This window comes from Taeniopygia guttata, chromosome 1A (genome assembly GCF_048771995.1).
Source record: "Taeniopygia guttata chromosome 1A, bTaeGut7.mat, whole genome shotgun sequence".
NCBI classification, from domain to species: domain Eukaryota; kingdom Metazoa; phylum Chordata; class Aves; order Passeriformes; family Estrildidae; genus Taeniopygia; species Taeniopygia guttata.
In genome coordinates, this window is record NC_133025.1 from 54,591,206 (window position 1) to 54,604,011 (window position 12,806).

Genomic DNA, 12,806 nt, shown 5'->3' on the forward strand with positions numbered 1-12,806 from the left:
TTGGTGCCAGGCCAGCCCGTGGGGCCAGTGCAGAGTTCTTTGCAAGTGCCAGGACCCAGAGGGTGATGTGTGTGGGAGGGCCACTCGAGCGAGCTGCTTGCCTTAGCTTTGGGAACTGGAGAGGATATGAGAACACTTGCTTGGGCTTTATTTTTTAAAATAGGAACAGCATGTTCTTTGGAGCAGGCAGACCAGAAAGCAGGAGGGTCAATTTTGGGATCTAATGGTGCTGTCAGGATCCAGTTTCACATTTATTTTCTGTCTCTGCAGAGCATGGAATAAGTTAACATTTCAACAGCTCAGAGTCTCTACAACTGAGCCTTTAAAAGACTAAATAATACCAAGTTCTTATAACTCTGGGATCAAACCCCCATGGATTTTAGGTACTTTAATAGCTTCTGTATCTTTTTACCTGAGTTTCACTTAAACCTGTTTTTTACACCAGTTTACACCAGTTATGCCTGCTTATGTCAAGTGTTACTCTGTCTTGTGGAGTTCATTATCCACTGATGCCCACCTGAACCTTTCAACTCTTCTTTTTCCTTTTTTTTTGTTTTAAATGATTTTATTTTTTTTTTTGGCAAAGGAAAGAGGAGTGAAGGTTCAGAGGGCTGGAAGAAGAGGCACAGCAAGGTGAATACATCGTGGCCTTGCTGAAACCCAGGGATGAGCTGGCGGGAAGAATCAAGACAAAAGAGGAGTGACATCATTAGTTGGGAAATTTTGAGTAGTTTCATGAAAACCAGTTCGGTGCCATTTCGCATGTAGTCCCTGAGCACCATTTGCTGGTGCTTGGCCAGGTGAAAGGAGTGTCTCTGGGAGCCTCCAGCCTGTGGATTTTCTGGGTAAGCCACAGAGGGACCTGTACTATTGATGTGCCACTTGTGCTGTTCTTGTAACCCCCTGGTGCTTCAGGGTCCTCCATGCTTGACTCAGCTGTGGCTTGTGGCATGAGCTCTGCAGGGTGACAGCGAGCTGGGCAGGAACAGGGTTCCCTGAGCAGCTGTGCAGTGCAACCCAGCCCCTGCAAATTGGGGTTGTTTTTCCATGACAGCACAAAGAGAGCAACTGTCCTGAATTTGATTGTGTAACTTTTGTAATCACCATAAGAAACCTGCTTGGTAAATACATTTTCTCTACCCGAAAGAAACTGCCCCACTCCTTTTTGTTCTGCAGATAATAGACATAAAAATGAAATATGGACCTGTGTTCTTAAAAGGTCGCATTTATTTGGTTGTCAGGGAGATTGCATATCAAAATAGGTCTTGTTAAGATTTGATGATACGCTAGAGGAATTGAATGAATTGGAACTTTGGTTCATAGAAGTTGGAAAATGGGCTAGGAATGGCTTGTGATCTGGAAGATGGAGATGGCCACCCCTTTTTCCTAATGCCTCTGGAATGAGGAAACTGGCTTTGGGTTTTGTGTCAGGTGCAGGACCAGTGGCCATAGAATTGTTAAGGCTGGAAAAGACTTCTAAGATCCTTAAATCTAGCCTGTGACTGGACACCACCATGCCAACTAAACCATAGTACTGAGTGCCATTCCAGTCGTTTCCTGGATGCTTCTAGGGATAGTGACTCCACCACTTGCCTGGGCAGCCCATTCTAATGCTTAACCACCCTTTCAGGGAAAATATTCTTCCTGATGTTCAGCCTGAACCTGCCCTGGCACAGCTTGAGGCCATTTTCTCTTGTCCTGTTGCTGGTTGACTGGGAGAAGAGGCTGACCCCTGCTAATGTGCTACAATTTCCTTTCAGGTAGTTGTAGCGAGTAATGAAGTTCCCCCTGAGCATCCTCGTCTCCAGACTAAACAACCCCAGCTTTCTCAGCTGGTCTCCATATGACTTACTCTCTAGACCCTTCACCAGCTCCATTGCCCTTCTATGGACATACTGCAGCTCAGTGTCTTTCGTGTAGTGAGGGTCCCAGAACTGAACACAGGATTTGGGGTGCCCCCTCACCAGTGCCAAGCACCGAGGGACAGTCACTGCCCTGGTCCTGCTGGCCACACTGTTTCTGATCTGGATGCCGCTTGCCTTCTTGGCCACCTGGAGCCACAGCTAGCTCGTGTTCAGCTGCCAGTCAACCAGCACCCCCAGTTCCTTTTCCACTGGGCTGCGTTCTGGCCATGTTTGTCAGCTCTTGTTTGCATTGTCCTAGTTTCATTCAAGGCATTCTTCTGCCTGGCTCAGTAACAGCTCATCGTGTCACTGGTCTCCAACCCTTTCTGCCTAATGCATGGTGGGTTGCTAGGGGTGCTGCCGTCATCCACATTTTAGTTGAGGATGTGATGACCATGCATTTTGTATTGCTTTCCAAGATTTGACTGGATGACTCAGCTGATCCTCTGGTGACTCATTTCAGTCTCCCATGAGCCTAGGAAGGACTAAAGAGGGAAGTGGGGCTATTTTCAGATATGAAAAATGACCAAAACCAAGGACTGTGTCCACGAAGGAGTACTGCAAACGTGGAATTAATTGGGCATTCATACTGGGTGTAAACTTGCTGCTTCCCACTGAAACTCTTTCCACAGTTGTTGTGCTTCTGCTGAATCTAGTTTTCAGTCTCTCTCTTCTTACTTCTCATCCATATGGATGTTGGAAAGCTTTTATTGAGTTTTGAGTACATAAGGTCTGATGAAAGTTCACAAGACTTTTTAGTACTAAATTCCCCTGGCTGTTTTCTTTTGTTTTGGGGTTTTTTTTAATGGCAGTTTCCCCCTCTCATTTGCTGAGAGTGTCACAGTTTTTCTAACAAAAACCCAAAAAGGGCCCACCACAGGCCATTTTACCCTCTAGTCATTCTTATGACTATGGCAAAACTAACATGCCCAGTATTCTCCTGGACCTCCTGAAGGCTCTTTTGATTTCACCACAAGTTGTTAGTAATATGGTTTTTTCCTGGAACCTGTGGAAACAGTGGTATATTTTCTCCTTGTGAGAAAATCATACACAACCTATTTTCCCAGAAACTCTTCTTTCCCCCATTACTCAGTTTGGCCAGATTTCCCTTACATCGTTAGTCAAAACCCATAGGTGTGACTGTGGACAGCTTGGCTGCAGCATCAGCAACACATTGGTGATTCTGAACTCATTGTCCCACTGCATCTAAGCTGAATCCTTTCATTTCATTGCATAGGAAAAGGAAAGAATTGAATGTTCTGAGTCGAAAGCACATGGCTGCAAAACAGTTGTAGTAGTGCCAAAAAGATGCTTCTGAAGAGGTTGGGCAAGTGGTTGCATGCTGCTGGAAGCGCAAAGTGACATGTCAGTTCTTAAATGTAGCATCAGGAATGAGAAGAAGGCTTGACAGCCCCTTTAGCTGGTTTGTCATCTGCAGCCGTCTCTCCTTTCTACTGTGGATTTTTGGTTCTGCAGGTCTGGTTTCAGCAGGACACAGCAGGTACTCAGGTCAGCACTTGACCAGGGCTTAAGGTGTGCTCTGTTGCCTGGGTCTCTGCAGGGTGCTGTGCAGGCTCTTGAAAGCGCTGAGTGATCTGGAGCAAAGTTACACCAAGGGAGTGTTTATTGTCCAGGCTGGACAGGGCTGGCTGTGGGGTCCCCACTGCAGAAGGCATTTGGCCTGTGTCATACTGGATCTCCATGTTTAGCTTCACTCCCCTTCTGTCATGGTCTAATTTTGACAGCGCAAGAAGCCCAGCAGCCATGGTGTTAAGCACTGCAGAGCTGAGTAAATACATATGTCAATAAATAATCATATCCTGCGCAAAAGAGAAACCTGGGGGAGAGACTGATGGTAGCCAGGGAGTTCTACTGGTACAGGTGGAGATTTTTATTGTTTTGTTTCTGTTAATGACTTCCCTTGGAGTGATTTCTTTTCTTCTAGAGCTTTGAGGGGGAGTAGGCTGTTAGTGCTGTCCCTGAGTTTCTTCATCACCCACAAGGGCCTTATATCCTCCTTTCTCAAGTAGATAGCCTTTCCTGAGCTTCTGGATGTTTACTCTTCAAGGCTCTGAAATCCTTCATGTAGTTTATCCTCATGCTTAAATCAGGGGGTTTTTCTGTGTAAGCAAGAGCTTTGTACATCACCTAGGCTGTTCTTCCTTGGCCAAACAGGCCTCTTCTCTGTACGCTGATCTGGCCTCTGTCCTATTAGACCTTGCTTAGAAATGAAGCTGATGTGAAGACAGTGGGAGATCAGGCATGCACCAGCCCCAGCAATCCAGCCAGCAGTGGGGCAGGCAGGTGTCCAGAGGCACTTCTGTGGGATTGCTTGGGGTAGCATCACTCATTTCCTTGGAGATTATCAGATTAATTGCCTTCGTGGGTCATCTGGCCATGCAAGTGTTTACATGTCTATGTGTGCCTGACTGTGACCATGTGTTTTGTGTGACAGAGGTCAGTACAACCCCAAATACAGCAAACAGAGTCACTGGTTCCTACAGATAAAGCTTTCAATACACTGTGTTCTCATGGAGGCTGCAGCAGCTCGCTATAGCTGTGTCTCATATGAGAGCCACTCACCAGTCTCAAAGGTGAATGGACCAAGAGAGACAGGTGTTTTGGGGAGAAATGAGTCCACATCCCAATCCTGCACCCTGTGTCTCCATGGTGATTTTTGCTTTGGGCCAGCTGGCTCAGTCCTACCGTGCCTGTTCTGGTCCCAGCTCACAGCCCGTTGCACATCATGCGTTTCTGGGTTTATAGCCCTACTTTGGTATGCAAACCAAAAGCCACAGGTGACAGCAAGAATAGGTTTCTGACTGTTTGGCCATAATTTTGGGGATGTTTTCTTGGTCCTAAAGTCTGGAAGACATGGTGAAAAATGCTCAAGGTGTTTCCTTGAGGAACTGAAGGCTTTTGTCTGTGCAGGTCAGGTGTGATGATGGGAAGGCAGGTTATTTACAGAATTTTTGCAACTCCGTAAACTGGAGGTCAGGTGATCAACTTGCACTATCCTTTCTCTTCAATTCCTAAAATGCCTCACACGCTCAATGTTTGAGAGTACTATAGGTCCTGTGTTTGGTCATTCCTACTTGAAGGTGGTATGTGGCTGTCAGGAGATCAACAAATCAGTGTGTCTCAATTTTCTGTTTTGGCAGAGCCCTGTGCCCAGCTTCTCCACCTTTCTCCTTGCATCTTCATCTTCCTTTGCAGGACAGATCCTGTGTATTTCATCCAGACCTCACCAGGGGCTTGTTTCTTTCCGACAGGTCTGTATCCTGATGGAAATGCAATGAAGGAAGGGGCTTTGTGAATAGGCAAACTGATGTTTTCAGCCCAGCTAGAGCTTGGTCTAAGTTTCAGATTTTGTAAACAAAGCAGGGGCTAAATGTCGTTTAGTGGCCTCTTCACAAATAAAACAGTTAGGAAAAAATCGTGTGAGAGGCTCAGCCAGAGACTCCAGTGAACCTTGCCCATGTCTTGCCTTCACAAGTAGTGCTGTTTCTAACAAGTAAGGTATGTGAGGTGCCAGGCATTCCCTGTGGTTTCATCACACTTACATGCCAGTTGGAGTCATTGACATTACAAAGTTAATATTTACAGGTGGAAAGTCATCCAGGTGGGGAGACAGCCATCATGGAAAAAGCCAAAATATCCTTTCCACTAGGCAGTTGTGGGAAGCCACAGATGTGCCACTGCTGTGTGTGTGAGGGGGGCACAACCAGAGCAGCAAAGGAAAACTGATTTGTTTTGGTTCTATTTTGAGAGGCCTTGGTACCCTTTCCCAGGAACTAAGATAAGGAAGGGCCAGGTAGGACAGCCACTGAAGTCTGGGGTCAGGAAGGTTGAAAAAGTCCTCTTTTTCCGCTGTAGGATGGGGTACTGTGGTCAACCCCTGTTTGGAAGATGAACAGCAGTGACTTGAGTCATGCTGCCTCGAAAGCAAAACCATGCCAAGGTCATCCTTCTTTCAGTTCTGCTTTTGAGGTGTAACTCTGTTAGCAGGTAGCAATCAGAGATGGAGCTTGTTGGAATCTAGAGGCTCCTGCCTTACAGACCTGTTGGGAGGTTAAATGTAAGGATCCAGACATTAGGCTGGACTACAAGGCAAGCTATGGCCAGTTTCATGTTTACTGCAGAGACTATCTTGTTTAGTTCTACAGAGGGAGCTTTGGGTGCTGCAGAAATGCCGTGGTTACTGTTTGTTCCACTTTGTGATGGTGGAGGACAGATGGGAAGGAGGAAGGTGCCCAGAACACATGCGATTTTGCCAAACAGTCCTACCTGGCACATTGATGTGAGTAACTGCTTTTGGACTCATCTGGCTCCATTTTGGTTTCAGGATGAGGAAATATTCCTTGGTAGCTTGCTTTCCCCATCTCCTCTGGCTGTACCCAGTGCTTCAGGAGCTCATTCAAGCATGGCATTATAGGAGCCTCATCATGTCATGCCTCATTTTAAGTGGTGCTGTGGGTGTTGCCGCAGTCTTCAGCTCTTTAAACAGATGTGGTGCTGCTCGTGGGTTCCCCAGCAGCCTGAAGCACAGCCCCAGCCAAGCATTCCACACTTGCCTCAGCTCTGCTGGGCCTCTCTCCAAGAAATCTGAACGAGGGATTTCTTCAGCAAAGCATTTATTAGACATCCTTCAGTGTCCTCCAAAGATAAAGCTTCAAAGCAGGGCTTCTGTCAATCCCACCTCTCTGATTTCATCTTTTTCTTTCTTTCTCATCCCATCTCTGACTCCCAAGCAGACTTTCTTCTCCTCTGAGGAGAACTGATCATTTGCTTGTAAAACTTCTTCCTGACTTTACTGACACCCACTTTCCTAAAATCTCTTTATGCTTACATTGTGCAGAAGTTCCTTCACAAGCTCATGCAGACCTTGGAGGCTTTCAGGTGCTGCCCCTGCCTCCATCTTTATTATTCACCACCTCATTTTGATCTTGAGACTCCAGAAGACCTCCCTGGCTTGCAGGTCTGCTGCTCAGCCAGGTACCTCTGGCAGGGCTATGATCAGCCTTCTCAAGCCCCAGAGACCTGACATGGGCACCACAGACTCCCAGGTTTCTCACTTTATGTCTGGAGAGCACTTTGACATCTTGGTAGGGCGCTTGCAGTCTCATTTTTTGATTTCTGTAGAGGTGTCAGTCTTTCTGTCAGCTTTGACAGATATGCAGAAGGGTGTTTGTTTACTGGGGTCTAACTCTATTTTGTCGAGGCTGGAGACTATTAAATTGTATTCACTTGCTGTCTTCATTTGCTTCCCACGCAGCAGCACTGAGGTATCCTGAAGAGAAGTTTTGCACTATTCCAACTGTGCTGAGTTTTCCCATAAGAAGTATCTAGGGGCTATCTTTCAGTTCAGGGGAGCACGGACTGGACTGCTGGACCTTCTCAAAGCAAGACCTAAAATTTGTGTCAGGTCCAGTTACTGTAGCGTCTACAGGGAAGTGACAGAGCAGCCCCTGGTGAGGTATATTTTAACCTGTGTTCTCAGGTGTTGCATAGTTAATTAACTATAATGTGAAACATAAACTAGTGTGATTAACTGAGGAAATCTGTAATATCTCTTGTCATTACTACAGTACATTCCAGTGGGAGATGGAGGTGACCCTGAAAGAATCTTGTACTGAAGTGTAATAAAGTGTTCAAATGTAAATGTATTTATTTGTCCCTGAGATTTTGCTTCATGTGCCTAAAACCACGGATATGTCAGAAGAGCCCACAGCTTGTTATTCAGGTTCATCTGCCCCTGAGCCCACTGCAAAAGGATTAATAAGAATTGTAATACTTCTATATTACAGCTAAGAAAGCTTTCAGTAGCCAGCAGATAATTTGCCCTGGATTTAAGGAGTTAAAGGGAGAGTGAGGAAGGGAATAAAGATGGTTTGTGAGAAAAAACAGCAGTATCCTGAGCCACATGCCAAAATAACCTGATCAGGCCGTGATAGGGAGTAACTGCCTACAACACCTCCATGCTCAAGAGTACTAAGTAGGTCCTGGTTGATAATTTAATCATACCTATAAAGGAAAGTCATGTGCAGAATGAAACAGGAGGCAGGGTTGTTGATGCTATAAATGCCGGAGAGGGATATATAGGAGGGCAGTTGGGGTGTCAGGGAGATAAGGGATTTGAAGATGATGATGATGACAAAGCCCTGGCCATGGCACTGGAGGGATATGCTTTTTGGGTGGGGATAAGAGGGAAGGAGATGGATGCTTAGCTTTGTCCATTTGTCTTTGTTTATGGTTACTCTGTGCATTGGGAAGTCTTGCTTTTTCAATTGGCCATAAGACATGGATCAAACTTGGCAGGTTGGAGCCATGTGAATCCAGGTCTGGAGCAGTGCAGGAGATGTGCTCTGTCACATCTTACATCTTTGGGAACTGCTGTGTACTACATTTAGAAAACTACTAATTACCTGAGATGGTTTTACTAGCAGGACAGGAAAAGCAGAACAGGAAGGCAGGGAAATTTTCACCTGGAACAAAGGCCCCCTTGACATCTTAGGCTCACCAGGAACAGGAAGGAGCTGAGGCTGTTGAGGTCTGAGCTTGGCTTTGAGGTTGTGTCCAAATATTTGGTAGCACAAGGGAAAGAATTTGTGTAGCCTCCAGGGACATAAATTTTCAGGAGGTTCTGAGAGTGCAGTGGTGCTGGGGTCAATGCCTCAAAAGGAGCCACACAGAGGCCACTGTGAAGAAGAGTGCTATGCTTGAGACATGGCTATTTTGAAGGTACAATGCATTAGCCATACCTGTCAGATCCCCTTTTCATTGCCTTCTCAGCCTGGGCATGTATATGGGTTTGCAGGCTTGTGCCTCTCTGGGGAGAAGTGGAAGATACTTATTTCAGTATTGTGTTGCGAGCATCATTTATATGCTGAACACACGCCATGTGCTTTCTACAGTATTTTTCAAGCAGGCACTGGCGTTCTGGCAGCAGCCAGGAAGCTGCCTCTGGTTACAGAGCACTGGCAGCTCTGCAGGTACTGCAGAAGCTCTGACTTCCTTCTTAATACAGGGCACCGCCTTGGTCTCCTGCCACCTCAAAGGCCACACTTAAAAATCAGCAGTAAGTGCTGGGAGTAAACCAGAAAAAAAACATCAGAGACTTTCAGACTCCGTCTTTAGTCCCCAAAGTGTATTTTTTGCCCTTTGGGGTAACGTGGGTGGATAAGGAACTTTACCTCATTTGCTTTCCTGAAACCTGTTAGAAGTACAAGTGAGGCGGCTGCGTGATTTATGTGTGCATGCAGAAGAGGGCCATCTGAATTGTAAATAGCACCTGCTAAATTATTATTAAGTGAAAGCTGACGTGGGAGGAGTTCTCAGGAACAAAAAACCTCAAGTCTTTAAATAAAAGTCATTCCAGCTGTTTTAACACTGTCCCCTGGCTGCACCCTACCTACTTCAGCTCATGTAGATGCTATGAGGAGTTATGTGAGTCATATCAAGGACAGGGAAGGCCCCATTAAATCCAGGTACTATCAGTTTTGCGAGAGCTTTAAATGACTACACTAAACTCATTATTAAAGAAAGGAACTATCAATTTTATTTAATGCATGGTGCCCAACCCTGATTCTGCTCCCAGCCCAGAGATTTGTTTGTTCGGGGGTGATATAAAACTTAGACTTACACTCTTCAGGACATGTATTCAGCTGTTGTGGCGTCCTGGCTTCATCCTGGCTGGCTAATAGAGGTCTGCCTTGCACCCATGCCAGGGCAGGGACCAGCTCAGTTGGAATTGCCACTTGGCTTAGCCCAGCCAAAGTTTTTGGTGGTGTAGGTAGGGCTGCTGAGCTGGGCTTCAGGTGACCAGGAATACTCAGTGGGTGAAGCTGCTCATGCCAAGTATCCTCACTCCCTCTTCTCCTTGCAGAGTGCAAAAAGATGAGAAGCCAGGTACCAGCCTTGGGCATTCCATGCAAAATGCAAAAAGGTGACTGCTAGGATCTTCCTGCAGAGAAGGGAAGTGATATGAGGCCCAGACTTGCACAGGAGGTTTCTTGTCAGACCTGTGAATGGGGGTTTAAGATAACTTTTCCCAAGTGAAATATCCCATTTTCCATCCCTCTGCAGCTTATGGCCCCTCTGTCTTTCCAAGACCCCAGGTGCAAGAATGCTCTCCGGGGGCATTCCCACTGTCTCTGAGACACTGGTGCATTGGGCTTGGCTGGTGTGGATCACCCCATTACTGCTGGCTTGTTTCCTCATGGATGTTGTGGCAAGCTGTTGTCAGCCTGTGTAATCAAAAAGCTGAAGGTGTAAATCATATTACAGGCTGTAATGAGGAATTTGATTCCTGTAACAAAACCATCCAACTTTTATTCACATTTATTACTATTCCTGCTATTGCCATGGAGCAAAAATCCTTTTTGAAAGAAACAACATGCCACCAGCACAGTTTTATTGTGTCCTCAGGAAATTTAGGATTGTGTTTTTCTCACATTAACTGCACAGGAAAATTTGTAATAAAAATTACTTCTCTGCAGAAGACACCTTTTTCCATCACCAAGCTGTCAATCAGCCTGTAATTTCTTGGTATTGGACTATGCAGAAGAACTCACTGAGTTATTTTCCTTACAATGCATGCCCTTGAAACCTCAGACATGAGAAAATAATTTTGGATGTAAGGAAGAAGATTTCATAGTTATTTTTTTCAGACAAAAAGAAAAAACCTTTTCTGTGATGAGATGTAACCTCTGAGGAGGGCAACACTGGCAGCAGAAGAGTCCAAAGTCCTTGCTTTATCCACACAAGCACTGCTTCCTTCATCCCCTCTATTTTTGGGGTGAATCAGTGTTTATCCCATGTTTCTGTCCTCTGCTGAGGCTGCCAGCAGTGTTTCAGGGACAGCAAGGGGCTGGTTGTTGATGTGGAAACCAGTCCCTAACAACAACTCGTTTCACCAAAGGGCACAGGCAGCCATCTGACATTGACAATGTTGAGTGACTGCTGACCTTGTTTTTAGCGTCAGCTGATATCAAGTGGAGCCCTGCCAGTTTGCACCAGTTGAAAGCCTGTCCCTTAATGGTGGCGATTATCCTGATTTTTACAGTGGCGCTGAGAAAGTTGCAGCTGCCGTGCTTCACATCCTTGACTTTAATTTGCTGTGCCTCAGTCTTTTGGTGTTATCTTTAGAGGAGAGTGCGAGAAGAACGTCTCTCCTTGTTCTGCGTCAGTCGTTTTTTTCCCTTTTCATTTTCTACGAAGAGAGATTGCTCAAGCACACCGTGGAATGAAAGCCATAAAACTATAAATTATACCTCTGCTAGGTCCACAATATGTTGCCAATTACATCTGCCATATTATTTGCGTCCAGGGGGAAAACATACATCAAACCACCCCCTCTCTCCAGGCAGGTCAGTACTGTACTAGAAGGAACACTGTGATTCTTCTTAATCTGTGGAAAAACAAACACGGTTTTGGCTCACTCACACACGATCTTTGTGTCCAGGATGACAAGTTGAGTAGCACTGCTGTGGTTCTCCGAGCTTGCTGCCGTCGTGACAGCATCATTGCCCTGGGGAAAGGAGAGAGGAGAGAAGGTACTTCTCTAGTACCTTCTAGCAAGGAGTCTGAGTATCCAGTTACAGGGACCATGGAAATTGCTGCCCAGGAGGATGGGGGAGCAGGGGGTAATGGAGTTAGAAGGAACAACAGCAAACAATCATAAATCTGTTTAGAGACAGGGGTCATGTCTGCAGAGGGCAGCATGCTGTGATTTGCAGGGCTTCATTGCTAGACTGGGACCAGTGGGGTTTTGTGTACCATGTTCAACCCTAGGTGAGGGTTTCCCCCTGTGTCCTGAAGGGGTTTTCTTCTGCATCTGCTCTGTCCTCAGAAATTAATCATTGTGGAAGGGGTGAAGGCAGGGGTGTTGAAGCAAAGTGGAGACATTGCTTGGCCTGTTACCTCTGAGTAGTTTTGGCTCACCACAGCACCCCTCTCCTGAGCCACTCCTGGCCTTTGGGCTGCTGTGAATTAAGTGGAAAAAGAGTGCTGGGTGAGTGCTGGGTGTGTTTAGATTACTAACTTGACTACTGAGCTTTGTGAGTACGGAGTGACATCGTTTTTCTATATGAGTAAGTTTATGCATGCATGTGTGTGAATGTGTTTGTGTACACATGAGCTCCAGAAAATCTGAAGAGGAACGTGGACTAGTGAAGTGTGAGGAGGCCAAGTCAGATACTTTCACGTCTCCACATGAAGAAGTTGTCCATGTGCACTGCAGAGTTTGTTGTGGTTTTGTTACTGAAGCATTCATTCAGCTTTTAACTTTTTTAAGTTGAAAACAAGTCAAGGTTATGTTTGTGCTTAATAATTCAACAATGGTGCCAGCTCAGCATATTGTCTTTTTCTTCCCTAGTCATTCTGGTTTATTAAAAAGAAACACTGATGACAGATAGAAGGGTGAAGGAGGCTGTGCCTTTCTGCTCTAACTCCTGCCGGGTGCTGATTCCTTCCCTAGAAGTCCCCACGGATTTGTGTTCTTCACAAAATGTTTGCCCCAGCAGTACTATCCCCACCCTGGGCAGGGAAAGCTTGGCAGCAAGTCAGGGCTTAGCTGTCCCCTTCTCCGTGCACCACATCTTTTTTATCTGAATAGGCACATTTTCTGTTTCAGTGGAATATTACTCAGAATCCTTCAGTAAGTCTGTCTCAGTGATGCATTATTTTCACTTTGGTTATGAGGTTGTGGGGCTGTTTTTTGGTGGTCTGGGTTTTTTAAAAAATATTTAGAAGATCATTAACTCTTTTGAAGCCAAACAAGCTTGCATTAAAATAGGTTTTTTTCTTTCCTGTAAAAATAAAGCTATATTAGGAGCTAATTCTGCCACATGCTAATGTGTATGTTGCTTCATAAACAATGCTGTTCATTTCCAGGGGATCTGC

The 12,806-nt window shown here is 45.7% G+C and overlaps 1 protein-coding gene across 4 annotated transcripts in view; it reads left to right on the forward strand.

The window, feature by feature from the left end:
• The window catches only part of HIPK2 (homeodomain interacting protein kinase 2), a 127,089-nt gene that overhangs the window by 27,913 nt on the left and 86,370 nt on the right, over window positions 1-12,806 (forward strand). The window lies entirely within an intron of this gene.